Source organism: Lissotriton helveticus, chromosome 4_1 (genome assembly GCF_964261635.1).
Source record: "Lissotriton helveticus chromosome 4_1, aLisHel1.1, whole genome shotgun sequence".
NCBI lineage: Eukaryota > Metazoa > Chordata > Amphibia > Caudata > Salamandridae > Lissotriton > Lissotriton helveticus.
This window is the reverse complement of record NC_136063.1, coordinates 1,883,914,413-1,883,928,365: the sequence shown is the minus strand read 5'-3', so window position 1 is coordinate 1,883,928,365 and position 13,953 is coordinate 1,883,914,413.

The following is a 13,953-nucleotide window of genomic DNA, read 5'->3' as shown; positions in this document are numbered from 1 at the left end:
TCTAGGCCTGTCCCTAAGCACCATCTTGTATGCCTCCCAGAGGGTGACCGGAGAGGCAATTGACCACTCATTATCCTTGAAATAGCTGTGAATCTCCACCCTCAGTGCCTCAGCAACCTCCTCATCCCTCAGGGCCCAGGCATCAAGCTGCCAGTTCCCAACTGGCCACACAGCTGGGCACCCAGTTGGTCCGAAGTCCCACAGGTTAGATACTGCATGTCTCTCACCCAATCCCTTTCTATTAGGGAAAGGAATGTCTAATCTGAGCACGTCAGCAACCCATGAAACCCGGAAAGTAATGTGTGTTGCCAATCCTCAAGGTGAAGGTACCACCACACATTCTCCCAACCCCAGTGCACTGGCAAATTCACCAACACAGACAGGGCCCTGGGTGTAAAGGTCGGGGTGGGTGACTATAATGGTCCCAATCCATAACTGCATTGTAGGGCGACCCCTACAATGTGCATGAGTGGGGGTGAGTTCAAAAGGCTAGTGCCCAGGGCTTCCAAAACTCAGGGCTGAAGCCTTGGTGGGGCGTTCACATGAACTAAAAGGAGATTTTATTTACCTCTATCTCCTCAAACTCCCGGGTCCTCCCACTGACACTCAACCACAAAGGGCAGAGACTTCTTAGCCAGGATCACTACCCACAGGGACCCCCTGTGAACCGCTACTGAGCAAACACCATATATTTACCCCTGTGTTCCCTAATGAATGAGTTTCTTGGAGGAGCACAAGGTCAGATAAGTGTGTGTCTACAGATGCACTGCATAACCACTCATTGATTTTACAACCTAACCCATTGACATTCCATGAGAGGACATCAGTGTTTCACAATGTGATGGGGCCGTCCAGCAAGCAAATGTCCTCCCCTCGACTCATGTGCAGTGGCATCTCCCTCGGATCCTCCCCCCAGTAGCCACCAAGGCGGCCTTGTGTGATCCTAACTGGAACAACCAAAACAAACCACACCAACCACTCCCCACCCCACATTTCCCATACATGGCTTTCAAACAACCCTCTTCCCCACTTGTCCCCTCATCATCCATACAACACAAGCCCCCCTTCAACACCTCCAACAATGCAAGCACCAAGCAAAGGGAAAAAAGGGCAAAAAATTGTAAACAATGTCAGATGGCCTCCTTCAGTTAAGAATCACAAATCGGTGTCTAATCAAAACAGTAAATATCATTAAAAGATTAGCTAGGTCTCGCACTGAAGGAAATCACCACCTCACACATCACAGCATTTGAAGGTATGCTCACGGTGGGCTAGGTGGAGGGTCCTCCCAGGGCGTCATTGACCTTGCCATGCCCAAGGACTCATCAGCTACACGGTCCATGGCAACAGCCCCCTGCTCAATCACAGACTCCAAGGAGGCACCACACGTGAACAGCCGCTGTGTGTTTTTATGAGACCTCATGCATCTCTTCTGCTGCGGCCTTGGGCACCGATGAAGAGCTCACTTTGGCATCTCGGTCTCAGCAGCCTCAGCTCACCCCTGACGATGGAGGTCCACCCTTTCCATTGCCCACTCCCATGCCTGTGTGAACATTCCAAAGAAATAAGCAGAGGAGTTAAAGAGCAATTTCAACTATGCCAGGAACAGCAATATATAGGGCAGATTGAGGGCTTGGAGCTTCTGCTTAAACTTTTCAAAGTATAAGTTCTGCTGCTAAACCTCCCTCATGTAGTACAGAAAAATCATGATACGGGAGTTATCAAATCATAATTCAGGGTAATTGCAGGCCTCTGGACCAGCGGCCTATGGGTCTTCTCCACAGCGAACCAGGGAGAAAGTGCCTCACTTACAATCCAAAATCGCAGCCAAGTTTCCAGCAATGTCTCAGCATTGGGTGCCTCCACACCCTCCTCAAATCCAACAAATCATAGGTTTTCTATGACCTGTTTTTGGCGTCCTTTGTGCATGCCTTCAGGACTGCCGTAAAATAGAGCAGCATGGAGACCTATTTCTTAAGCATGACCACCTCATATTCCACCGACGATACACAAGTCTCCGCTTGGCTGTGGAGGTGATTCTATCCATCTTGGTTTGTTTCCGTGTAGGTAGCAGGGGATAATCTGGCAGTTGAAGGCACCAGGAGACCAAGGCAGCTCACCTCAGTGGCTGCACGTGGAGGCAACACAGATCTCTCCACCTCTGTTGGCACCATAAACTCAAAAATCCCCGAAATCAGTGTCCCGAGGGAAAGGGGGGACCCCCCCAGCACGACCAAGGCCGTTCTGCTGAGGCAAAAATTGGAGGCAATGTTTCAATGGGCCCTGGACCGCTTGCCCCAAAGGGCAGCATGAGCAACCGGGGCCCCAGTCCCAGCTCCACCCTTCTCAGGCGCGCCTGGTTCCAATCTTCAGGAAAGGGGGGCAGACAATGTCGGTACAGGAAAAATCCAATCTAGAAGTTAACAGTGGTGCCCTGGCCCACTTGCTCCCAGGAAAAGCATAAGCAGCCAAAGCAGAGGACAGCAATCTCCTCTATTCCAGGTTACACCAGACCCCAAGCTGATATCCTACTGGAATTCCGTTGATTACGGTTGCTGGGATCCCTGTGGACACCCCCAGCCGATGGAGGCCCTCACTCTTTCACCAGAACAACAGTCTCTCCGTTCTAGGGAGGTGTGAGGGGACAGGTTCCTCCCTGTAGGCTTCAAGATCTCCAGATCAGTGGGCCTTGGGCCCTCAACATATGCAGGGCTCCCCCGTAGGCACCCAGAGCTCCTGGGATGGCCCCTTCCTCCACCAGGCCAAGACCATCAAGGGAAGCAGGAGCCAAGGCTCATACGATCAGCAAGGCACCCAGCTCCCCACAATGCACAGAGCCCACCCTCTGCCTGGCACACACAGCTCTTCTACTTACGGGTGGGTCTTCTCAGGGCTCAATCTCCTTCACTGGCCCCCACAGGGACCGCACTCGCACTCCTGCTACTCCGGCAGCTGCACCTGCAGCGCCACTGACAGGACCAAGTTCATGGTGGGCTATTCCTCCAGCTCAGGCGCTCCATGTAGCCCACGAGCCCAGTCAGACACCCCAAAGCCCTGTCCCCGGAGCTCCACTGTGCCCTCACATGCTGTCTCAGTCGGGGGAGACCCTCAGAGAGAGTCTGAGAGCAGGATGAGGAAAGATGTGGAAGGAGGCTTGGAGTGGCTCTAAACCGGGAACACCATCTTGGCTGCCCGGCCATGCCCTGCATTCTAACTGTCCTAGCTGTCATGAGAAATCAAAGAATTCAGAGATAGCTCTTACAGTACTTATTGAGTGTAATATGCACACTAGAACTTATTTCCTATCTTCAAAATGAAATTGCGATAATACTTAACTGATGGTAAAGGAACTATACACATACATTCTGACCAGAGTAAAATTAAAAATGTGATGCCTGACGTACAAAGTTTATTGTTTAATATAAATCTTTTATTTTGCAGATGACCAATGCATGCAGATACCAAACCATAACTTTAGTCACATAAAACAAAGCCACCTTTAACAGAATCCCAACCTCCCCGGATTGCCCTGTTGAGGTTAATAGATAATATTTGCATTCTATGAAGGCTGTCTCCACCTCAAAGCCCACTAATAAGGGTGACATATTGTGTTATCGTCTAATGAAGGTCTTTGATCTCGGCAAGGTCCACATCTCCAACTGCCAGCTGTGTGAGGTCGTGTACAGTGTATGAAAGTTCTAGCCAATAGTATTGTATCAATGGTCCCCATACCTGCTCAGGTATGTGGTACATTTAGAATGCCATATAGAGATCCATCTTCCTTGTTTACTCTTGTATCGTAGGGTTCTCTTCCACACCCAGCATCTGGCCACATCACCCTTAGGCACCGCTAGACCCAAGGAGGCAAAGAGCAGTTGTGCCCTGGTAACATCTACCTCAGTCAGGATCCCCAGGAGCACAAATCTAGGGTCAACCGGCAGCGATATCTTCAGTATCGTCCCCAGTACTGTAATTATGGCCTCCCAATAGGCTTGTACAGCTGGGCATTTCCATATTGAATGCAGGGATGGGCAGAATTTGCGGAGTTGCACTTTGTGGATTTCCATGGAGTTGCATAAAAACTCAGTGGGATTCCGTGGAGTTCCACTCCACCCTATAAAAGGGGGTGAGTGTTTAAAAAGAGCGAAATCTCTTCCAATGGTGCGGTTAATGTGGTGGCTCGAGGTGCAGTATGCCCCCCTCACCTTATTCCGACACCCACCCTGCCCTCCAGGGGTGTGGTCGCAGCTCCATACATTGAGCCCAGTTCTCTGCTGAGCTTGGCCACGGTGCCGTTCTCTTCCCCAGAGCTGGGAATCTGGGAGTTGGGGGCGGAAGGTGAGAGAGCGCAAACTGATATAAATATATGAGTACATCACACTTACCTATAGAGAGCATAATACATGAAGAGAAATGCCATGAGTGCTAATAGTATTTGAAATTATATTCTAAATGTATAGCTAATATAGAGATTTAAGTAGAAGTGGAATTAATACAGAAATGTGTGACATTATATGATTTTAGTAGACGTGATTATTTTGAATCTATGTCGTGTAGCTGTTAACATATAAGATGGTCTGTGGTAAAACGCAGAACGTGGTAGGCCTCAGGGCCAGAGCTGGAGCTAAAAGGGAAGGTGTTTCTTTTCACGACACAGATTGTTTAACGTTTTTGGTCATTGCATTAATGGGCCATGATTTAGAGTAATGTTTTCTAAATAATAGAATAAGAGTTTTAACATGCTTTAATTAAATGAAGAAATAGAATGCTATAATCATAATGTGAAATATTGTAGGCCTGAAATGTTTTAGCATTGATTTACACGTACATGTCTGGGCTGAGAAATGTTGCAAGCCTTTTTAGAAGTCTATGAGAGTTGGGTTCTTGGCGGCAGATATCTGTCTGCAACAGGAAAGGGGGGATCCAATTATAAGTGAATGAATAGAGGTCTGTTCAGTAGACGGCCCAGACATGGAGGAGGGTTCTGGAATGTTTAAGGGGTATCAGCGGGCCGGAGAAGAGACTGAGAAGCAAGGTCAACTCTAACGTCTGAGGCCCAATACAAAGCATCATGGAAAAAGCCTGAAGTTGCACCACGTGAGAGGCGTTTCGCAAGGGGCGTCTCAAATGTTGTTGACTGTTTTGTATTAGGGACAGCACCCCTGGGTGGAGTTAGAGCAGAGACCTGAGGACCCTTTAGAGAGCGGATGGGTAGGCAGTGAGGGGTCATGACTGGAGAATTTTAGGTTTTCACCAAGAGACTTAGAGTGGGTGACTTCCCTTGGGGGTCATTCATTGCTGACACCTTTGTTAGGTTGGGATTTGGTTAAGTAGGGATACCATCTAGAACAGGGTAGGGACGCCTAACCTGTGTTTGTTTTCCTCCAACCTAAATGAAGGAGAGATATGCGTCTATGCTGATAGCTTTGCTATTTTTAGAACTTGTGTTAGTGATTTCTGTTGCTCGTCTGAGGGCTTTCCGAGAGCACATGTATGTAATTGGACCTGTGTATCTCGTGAATCTCATTCTGAGATGCTTGTATTTGCAGCTCATTATATCTTTACAATAAACTTTTGAAACCTAGAAGTTGTCCGTGATCTTTGAGAGTAGAGTCCTTTCTTGGGTGAACTAATTTGCAGATAGGTGTACTGTTTCCTTCCAAGACAGGCAATAAAGGTTCAGTCGACCAGATCGAGGTTTGGATCAATAGATATAAGGTATCGATCAAAATCTCGCCCTTTCAGTTGGTAGCTATAGAGGATGGTTGCCTTCTTGAGGACGGTGACCTAGGCCAGGTTAGCTTACCCCAAGGCCCCTAGAAATCGATGATCGGAAGAACAGCCCGCAGATGAAGATCCGGATGACGTGAGACAGAAAAAGCAGCAGTATCGGTCGAGAGTGAGTATAAAGGGTTATGCGTGTTAGATTGCGGTGTTTTTGTATTGTATCAATGTTGTAATGTCTGGCGGAGTTGAATGTCTGTAGAGTGACTGTGGAACAGGTTGTGAGCGCGCGCAACCGGTGGAAATCTTAAGTTCAAGGAGAGCTTAAGTGGTTCGGGTGTATCGGACACCCAGAGTAATTGTCAACTAGTGTGAAGGGGGTCATGAGGTACCATTGATCACCCGAGAGACCGAGATAGGGGGAACGTAAGAGTGAGTGCGTGAGTAACGGACGCTGGTCGGAAGTTACTGTGTGTGTAAGTAACCTATCAGAGAGACGATAGACATCTCGTCAGTTGAGTTGACAATTACAGATAGACTGTGGACGTACAGTCGAGAGAAGTGACCGCTTGGTCGGAAGTAGTCATTTTTCAGTGTATGAATGGGACGCATGCATAACCGGGAGACGAGTTGAGAAAGGAGGGGTGCTGCTGCGAAGCGGAGAAAAGAGACGTCAGGTGGTGTCGCGCAGTGATTGGCTGACAGGAGAAAGACCGCGCTGTGATAGGCCAAGCTAGCAAAGCCGCGACAGGATTGGTGGATTGTCATCAGGAAGTAAACAGAGTAGCGAGGCTGGATTTTGTGCGCATAATTATGAAGTGTTTTAAATGGTTGAAAGCGCTGTTTAAGAAAGAGAGGCGAGGATCGTATGAAGGGGAAGAAGCCCCGCCGGAGGGTACGCCAGCTCGTTATATGGCAGTAAATGTTGGGTTGCATACGATCCTTTGGATATCAGAGTGGAGTAAGATTACTGAAGGAAACGAGGAACTGACGTTCCCGAAGTACGGGACGTTCAGATTAGAGGTGTTACATCGATTGAAATCAATCATGACCTCAAAGAGACCCTTGCCTAGACCAACCCAGTTTGAAGCCCTTGAAGCATGGCTTAGGGCAGCGCATGAAAGGAATATGAACAGACGACAAGAAAGGGTGAAACGCTCGGTAAGGGCAGTACAGGATGCCAGGTGGGATGCGGATGCTAAAAGATGGAGAGTGCATAATTTGGAAATAAATAAACTGTACCCAGTGTTAGAGGCGCCAGTAAATAAAAGCCCCCTAGAAGAAGATGATGAGAGCGAAACAGAGGACAGCCTGATAAACAGATTACTGACAGACAGGCCACCCCCGTATAATAGAGCAGGGGGAGAGGTCGAGAATACTGAAGGAGAAAAGGGGGGCATTGCAGGAGAGCATAGACCGCTTCCCAGTTCACAGTGGGATCCTGAGCCAAAGAAAGAGTTGTTCCAGCCTAGTCAGGTGCAGCAGGTGGTCGGTAGGTTTGTGGTACAAAGAGCGCCGGAAACGGAAAGCGCCACATCCTACCCATTACCAGATGCACTACAGGTACCTGTTACCATAGGTCCTATAATATCGATATATGACCAAGAGAGAGCAAAAGGGGAAGAACGGAAACGGAAAGACAGAGAAAGAGCAGAGCAGGCAAGGAGGAACGATACCACTAATTCCCCAAGTCAGATGCCGATACCCAGAGAGTGGAGCACCCCGATGCACACAGCAGGGGACCCAGGAGGAGATCCTGGGGGCCCCAGATGGCCAATGGATCTGAGGGGATCTGGACGAAAGTCCTTTCAAGAACTAAATGAGTACATGAAGCAGTGGGATGAGGCAGTGAAGGCTCAAAAGTGCATCAATGCTGCAGAAGCAGAAAGGGAAAGTCAGGACAGCAGAGCACGGACTCACTGCGGGGCTGGGGAGAGTAGCCCGGAGTGGGACTGTAGAGGGAGTAGGGGAGTCACCCATTGGGCCCGGAGTGGAGGTAGAACAGACCTGGAAAACGGGGGCCCCGGGAGTGGAGGGGTGGCGTGCCCGATACTCAGTGAAGAGGAGAGGAGAGCACAAGAGTACAGGAACAGCTTTAAGTGTCCACACTGTGTGCCTGGCACCAGAGAAAAGAATGGGAGTTGTGAGAGGTCGCACCATAGTCCCTGTGATGACAGAAATGAGCGCAGCCCAGGGAATATGGGGAACCAGGAAGGATCGTATCGGATACTGAGCGATACGAGGCAAAGGGAGTGTAGCGACCAGAGGGAAAATAACAGAGAGATGTGCGGTGAGAGGAGAGAAGAAGACGAGAGTGGGCAGAGAGAGAGTAGGGATAAAAGGCCCGTGTTCCATCACCTTCCAAGATCGGATGGCCGAGCATGGGACCTGGAGAGATGGGAGCAAGGGAGGCCACCCATTAATTCTCCTGAGCCCAAACGCAGAGCTCGAAGTTGGGATGGTAGGGAGACCAGTGAGCCCCCTTCGAAAGACATATTGCGAGCTGAGATAAAAGCCAAGAGACTTGATGTCTCCAGCTTAAGGTCAGATCTGGATGACATGGTAGATGGTACCCTGCCTTTAGAAAGAATGGAAATGTATGAACAGGATGAAATACTATATATGGCAAAGGACATCACACGAAAGGCGAGAGCAGTCCATGAGAAGTTAGTCGAACTAGCAGGCAAATATATGGTGGACTTGTCAAGAACCAAGGCATTACAGGGTAACCACAGGCTACATTACTCAGATCGAGACCTAGATGAGAGGAGAACGATTGGGCTGAAAACACACATAAGGGAACTGATTACTGGAATAAGGACATGGAGGGCACTAGATAAATGGGAAGAGAGGTGGTCCAAGAAAGGGACCGGCAGAAGAAGCATGATTGGTATAACACCAGGACAGCAGGGAATAGAAGCTTACCCTTTGCGTGAAGTTGCCAATGGGAGCTATGTACATGTCCCTTGGAGTAGGGGAGATTTAGCTGCTTTTACCACATCTTTCCCCAAGTTACGAGAGAGCCCCGTGGAGTGGTACAAGCAAGTCGAGAGGTTTGTAAAGATCTCAAAAGTCCTATGGATAGATCTGAACACGCTGTTTGACATTGTAGTACCAGGAGATCTGTGGACAGCATGCAAGGTTAGCGCTGAGTGGCCCACAACGGAGCCAGAGAGAGATGCTAGGACTAATGGGCCGTCCGAGATCGTGATGGCAAAATTCGAGAGAGTGATGACTTGGCTGAAAGAAAAAGTGCCAATGCAAGACATAGATTGGGTCAGAATAGACAGAACGAGACAGGAACCCAAAGAGACAGTCCATGAATATTACGAGAGATTGCTGAAGGCGTTTAAACAGTATAGCGGCTTGGATGTAATGGATCCAAAGGACATAGGGCAATTCGTGTCCAAGTTCGTCCTGGGACTGAGACCGGATATTAGTTTAATGATTCAGCAACACTCGATTTGTTGGCAAAGTAGACCCCTAGATGAAATACTGAGATATGCTAGGTACTGCTGTGATGAGGTAGACTCCAAGGCTAAGAAACTAAAAGAGAAGCTGATGGTGGTACAATTGCAGGCAGCAGGAAAGGGGGGACCGCAACAACAGCAGCAAGGGACAGGTACAGGAGGTAAGAAGCAGTACAGTCAGAACAAGGGTAATGAGGAGAGTACTACCTTTAGACCCAGAGTAGACATAGCTACCTTGAAGAAAACGACTAGGTGCCACCAGTGCAACGAGTTGGGGCATTGGAAACGCGAGTGCCCTTACAATGTGGAGATCGGAGAGCAAGAGATAGAGGAGGAAGAGGTTCAGAGCGCACCTATGAGAGGGGCGACGCCATACCAAGGAAAGGTGCTCAAAGGGGGGGGGGCTCCTCCCCGAGCCCAGTTCCCGCAACCTCCTCGGGTAGGGAGTATGGGTAAGACCTATAGACAAATGCCCCTGTTTGTGGAAGGTGAAGAATGCTATTATGTGGACCCATTAACCGGACAGAGAGTGGAAAGAGAAGACTGCACCCTCGGGGCAGCCTTAGAGGTAGATCAGAGGGGACCCTATGTGGAAGCAGAAGTAGCAGGGTGCCCTACGACATTTCTGGTGGACACAGGAGCCACTAGATCCACGATCAGATCAGCTGCAGTTCCAGACCTGCCCATGTCTGGAGAGACCATACAGGTGGTAGGGGTCGCAAACAGGAGAATAACCAGCCAATTGACAGAACCGGTACAGGTGAAAATAGGGAAGTACAGCGATGAGCACCAATTTGTGGTTTGCGATTCAAGCCCTGTGTGTCTGCTAGGAAGAGACCTGTTGTGCAAATTGAATTGTACTATATATTGTACACCCCAGGGAGTGGAGGTATTGACTAATGATGATGATGCAGATTTCAAAGTTGCAAACTCAAGAATATGTGTGGAGCTGTACCCTACTTTGACAGTAGACGAGCTTCCCTGGGATTTGAGAGAGACAGTGGCATCAGAGGTATGGGATTTCACTGGGGAAGAGATTGGATTAGTCAAAGGGGTGGACCCAGTGAAAATTGTAGTGAAACCGCATGCTGAGTTCCCAAGAACACCCCAGTATAAATTGACTCCAGAAACGATTGCAGGCATAAAACCCGTGATCGAGTCCATGATTAAACAGGGAATACTGAAAGAAATCGTGGGTAGTCCATGCAACTCCCCGATTATGGGTCTGCAGAAACCAAATGGGAAATTCCGGATAGTGCAGGACCTTCGAAAGATTAATAACATAGTCGTTTCATGTTGTCCAGTGGTACCGAATCCATCAGTGATACTGTTTCAGATTCCATTCCAAGCTGAGTGGTTCACTGTGATAGATCTTTGTCAGGCTTTCTTTTCGATCCCTTTGGACGAAGATAGCCATTTTCTTTTCGCATTTAAGCTGGAAAATCGCGTCCTAACATGGTGTCGTATCCCTCAGGGGTATACAGAGAGTCCATCGATCTTTAACCAGCTTCTGAAGAAAAATCTTGAAAGTCTAGTGCTGCCCCAGAAGTCAGTTCTGGTCCAGTACATAGACGACCTCCTTGTGGCGTCAGAAACAGAAGAAGCTTGCAGGGAAGATTCCATTGCTTTGTTAAATCACCTAGCTGCCAATGGGCACAAGGTGTCCCCGGGAAAATTGCAGTACTGCCTGACAGAAGTACAGTACTTGGGACACAGAATTGAGAAAGGCAAACGAAAGGTGTCACCAGATAGGATAGAGGCGATCATGAAAATGAATGCGCCTCAGACCCAGAGAGAGGTCAGGATGTTCCTAGGGATGGTGGGTTATTGCCGACAGTGGATCGTGAACTTTTCACTGAAAGCAAAGCCCTTGCAAAAACTGACGCACAAAGAGGTGAGTGATCCGGTACCGTGGGACAAAGACTGTTTGATGGCATTCTTACAGCTGAGAGAGGACCTGTGTCGTGCTCCGGCATTGGGAATGCCTGATTACAATAAACAATTCTTTCTTTACTGTTGTGAGAGAGAAGGTTGTGCGTTGTCTGTGTTGGTCCAAATCCATGGGAATGCCCGTAGACCAGTTGCTTATTTCTCAGCTACTTTAGACCCAGTAGCCGCAGCGTTGCCCGGATGTCTCAAATCCGTTGCTGCAACGGGTGTCAGCATTGAGAGATGTGAAAATATTGTTATGGGGCACCCGTTAGAGGTGTGCGTGCCACATTCTGTTGAACTGTTGATGACCAGGACTAAAACACAGCATCTGACCAATAGCAGGCTCACGCGCTATGAGCAAGTTATTCTTGCTGCAGAGAACGTGACCCTCAAGAGATGCTCTGTTTTGAACCCTGCTACCTTAATGCCACTTCCAAATGATATTGATGATGATGATGAATATACAGACCATGACTGTCTCGATGTGACTGAACTATGCACCAAACCCAGACCCGACATCGTAGATGAGCCACTGACCGACCCAGACGAAGTTTTCTTTGTCGATGGCTCATGTGTAAGAGACGAAGTTGGGCAGTTGAGAGCAGCTTATGCTGTTTGTACAATTGAAGGAGTTGTGGAAGCTGGGTGCCTGGAAGGAGTACACTCCGCTCAGGTAGCCGAGATTATTGCCCTAACACGTGCTTGCTTAGCAGGCAATCAAATTCGAGTCACCATCTACACCGACAGCCAATACGGGTTTGGGGTAGTTCATGATTACGGGCAGTTATGGTCTCAAAGAGGGTTCATGACTTCTTCAGGCTCTCCCATTCGCAATGGAGAGTTTGTGCGCTTGTTGTTAGAAGCATTGCAATGTCCAGCAAGTATCGCAGTTGTAAAGTGCATCGCACATACCAAAAATGAGGACTTTGTTTCGAAAGGCAATAGATATGCTGATGAAGTTGCGCGGTATTGCGCAGAACAAGGTTACTCTTTCACAGAGGTGGATGTGGGTGGAATAAATGTAAGAACTGAATTAACCATGATACTGGAAACTGTTGATACTTGGGATGAATTGTCAACCATGCAAGAAAATGCTCCTGATTCTGAGAAAGAAACATGGGTAAAGGCAGGATGTGTAATGGGTGAGACTCATTTTTGGGTCTCAGCAGACGGCAGAGCAGTGTTGCCCAATGAGATGGTGAGTCCAATGGCTAGACTCATACATGGTCCCGTACACTTAGGGAGAGATGCTATGCTGAGAGTGTTTAGACAGACTTGGTACAATCCTAAGTTTAGAATAGCAGCAGAAGCAGTGTGCCAGCGTTGTGTGACCTGCCAGCAGCTGAATGTAGGGAAAAGAACACCAGTTGCACTAAGTCACATAGGAAGGTCTGGAGGTCCATTCAACAGAATGCAGATAGATTTCATTGAAATGCCAAGATGCAACCGCCTCCGCTATGTCCTGGTGGTTGTTTGTGTGTTCTCCAGATGGGTTGAGGCATACCCTACACGTAGGTGCGACACCCTCACAGTGGCTAAGTTACTGCTTAGAGAACTTATCCCTCGGTTCGGGGTGCCGGCCTTTTTGGAATCAGATAGGGGAACACATTTTAACAGCGAGCTTGTGAAGATGATTTGTGTTGCACTGAATATAGACCAGAAGCTCCATTGCAGTTACCGACCAGAAGCCTCAGGAATTGTGGAACAAATTAATGGCACGATCAAGTCCAGAATAGCGAAAGTTTGCTCCTCAACGACCCTGAGTTGGCCTGATGCCCTGCCATTAGTACTCATGAGCCTTCGTAGTACCCCAGACAGAAGAACAGGGTTGTCACCACATGAGGTGTTAATGGGGAGAGCAATGAGACTGCCATCTATTCCAGCTACTGCACTGTTAAATATCACAGATGATATGATCCTGGACTATTGTAAGGGGCTGTCTGACGCCATGCGTTCTGTGTCCCTTCAGGTGCAGGCTGCAGAGGTTCCAGCGTGCCAGGGCCCTTGCCATGACCTGTATCCTGGGGACTGGGTCCTGGTGAAGAAACATGTGAGAAGAAGCTGCTTGGATATTCGTTGGCGTGGGCCCTACCAGGTCATCCTGATCACAAGTACAGCTGTAAAGGTGGGAGGCCTGCCCAACTGGATACACGCGTCGCATACGAAAAGGGTTCCAGCACCTCTGGAAACAGCTCCTCTCTCGGATGGACGTCCAGCTGAGGACCAAGAAGCCATAGAGGGGGCTAGCCAAGCTGTAGAGGTGCCAGTGGAAGCAGGGAACGAGTCTGACCAAGCTGAGGACGGTCAGTACAACAGCGAAACAGAAGACGCTACAGAAGGAGAAGACAGCTGGGAGTACGAGTCTGACCCTGACAGGTCTGAAAGAGAGCGAGAACAGACCAGAAGGAGAAGGAGTAGAAGGGCACGTGGAGAAGCAAATTGGCCGCAAAGAAGAAGTTCTAGCCTGAGGTCAACTCCAGAAGCAACCCTTCCTCCGATATCAGAAGACTCAGACCCAGAAGAAGGTGTTCAGGGCGCTGAAGCACCAGACCGAAGAAGGTCAAGAAGAGTGCGTGTGCCTAACAGAAGATACTCCACACCTGAGTGGACATATCTGGCGACAAATGTCTGTGAAACCGGAGACAGGGAGGATCCGAGCGGTGGTGGTGTCCAGTTCTGAGCCCATTATCACCGTGGAAATACAACTGTTGGTACCCGGTGTCGAACAAGAAGGGTCACTAACATTCGTGCTCCCCAGACCTCCCCGCCTCAGCAAGTTAAAACACATGTTTCTTACAGAATTGAAATTCCCCGACTTTGGTACCAC